Here is a 1,802-nt window from a genome sequence, read left to right as displayed (position 1 = left end):
TTTAGCACCTTGAATTGCATTTGTATTGGAATGATGTGATTTCTGAATCTCGATTTCAAATGCCTACACCTTTTAATTTATACAGAGAATTGGTTGCAAATAGAAGGTTGTAGAATTATGTTATTTTGACTAAATTGATTTGTCCAGTATTGGCACTACCCTTTTTCAACTATGACTGTAGGGCAAACATTTTCAACAACAAAAAATGTGAAGATGGAAATTTGTATCAAAATGGATGATGATTTTCTTACTGATTGTATGACATTCTACATAGAACGAAAGTCTACTATGAATTTAGATGTTTTATTATTGATTAATTGTATACTTGTCGGGCACAACTTGAGGGTAAATGTTATATTATCATTTTTTTTTTGTTATATATGAATTTTATTCATACATTAAATTTTAAAAAAATAATTGCCCCATGCATCGTAAATTCCTGACTTCGCTGAAAGTCGAGAAGTTTTATTCATATCAATACTAAACACGAGTTACAAATAAAGTGAAGAGAGTCCTTCACCGAGCATTATCCAAAGCACTGCTACAAACATATCAAGTAAACACTAGAAATATTAAGTATTCAAGTTACACATTCGTGCTTGGAGCTTAATTAGTTAAGCTGAAAAGCAGTGTCATAAGCAATTCCAGCCTTTCAATCACTGGAATGGCACTGGTTAATTGCACCCACTTCATTTCCACGCTGCCCTCGGCCACCACCTGAAGTCTAAAGTTGAGAGGCCCCGGTGGTGGGTTCTGATGGTCGAATACTGTTCTAAAGACTCTTTACATTGGCCTCCATTCCTTGCGATCCTCCTAACAACATCAATGGCAAAGTTACTTTTTTAGAAAGTAAACATTTATTTAAAAATCATGTTTCAAAAAGTAAAAAAGAAAAGTTTATTTGACTTAAAAGTATATACCTGTCATATTTCAACCGCGATGATATCATACGTTCCCTCTTTATACAATGGCACTACGACCAAGTACTGAGGGTATTTGCTATGCTCATGGACTTTTAGAAAGAGATTATAGCCATAACGACATGGAATTCTTTTGAATTCGATGTCAACTACGCCGTATGCAAATAGTTCTGTAGCCATGTTGGATCAAGGCAATTTTGCGTACGCTCGTGTACACAGTATGAAGTATGTACGGTCTCCCTCGCCATAATTCGTTACCACTACCTTCGCTTCTTCCTCGCTGCAATGTGTTGGGATTCTGCACCTTCCCTCATTCATTTAGTCATTGAAGCATCAGCTTAGAAGAGAAAATAAGCATAAGCTAAAAAATAAATAAATAATTTAGTTATAGCTTTTTTGTCCACTGTCAAAAAATGGCATACCTGATAGCAAGCACCGCAACCAATTCCATTCCTGTAAAGCCTAGAGACTCCAGTGATTTCACCATTGTTGACAAACGTCCCATATCCACCAAAACCACAAGCTCCAGCTAGTAAAATTATGATAAAAACATTTTGAATTAGCTACAGACTACAGTATTGTTGAGAAAAAAAAAAGTCATAGGCCGACTTTGGCACAAGTTTGGAGTGGGACCCGGTTGTTCAATTTGAAAGATGAAAGTTGATTTGTGTTCTCCTCCGTGAGTACATCGAAATCATATACTTACTTACCAAAGATGATGCTCGAGTGAATGAGAAATTGAGGCTCAATATATGCCAATCAAAAGGGAGTTTATGTGGGAAAAATGTGTCCCACATAAGAAAAAGATGAGAAACTTCAAAGGTCATTGCCATTAATGGTAGCCTAGCTTATAAATAGTGGCTCATTTTCCTCATTTCAACA

At 35.8% G+C, this 1,802-nt stretch overlaps 1 long non-coding RNA gene across 1 annotated transcript; it reads right to left on the bottom strand.

Annotated features, from left to right (window-relative positions):
* Positions 1-463: 463 nt before the first annotated feature.
* On the bottom strand, positions 464-1,639 carry LOC111380715. The gene is made up of 3 exons (XR_002700226.1): positions 1,343-1,639; positions 921-1,229; positions 464-813 (listed from the first exon to the last, which is right to left on the bottom strand). It is a non-coding gene; the product is annotated as an uncharacterized LOC111380715 (long non-coding RNA).
* Between the last annotated feature and the right edge of the window lie 163 nt (positions 1,640-1,802).

Source organism: Olea europaea, unplaced genomic scaffold, assembly GCF_002742605.1.
Source record: "Olea europaea var. sylvestris unplaced genomic scaffold, O_europaea_v1 scaffold21908, whole genome shotgun sequence".
In the NCBI taxonomy this organism is placed as follows: Eukaryota; Viridiplantae; Streptophyta; class Magnoliopsida; order Lamiales; family Oleaceae; genus Olea; species Olea europaea.
Note: the sequence above shows the minus strand (reverse complement) of the source record. Positions and strands in the feature narration are given on the sequence as shown.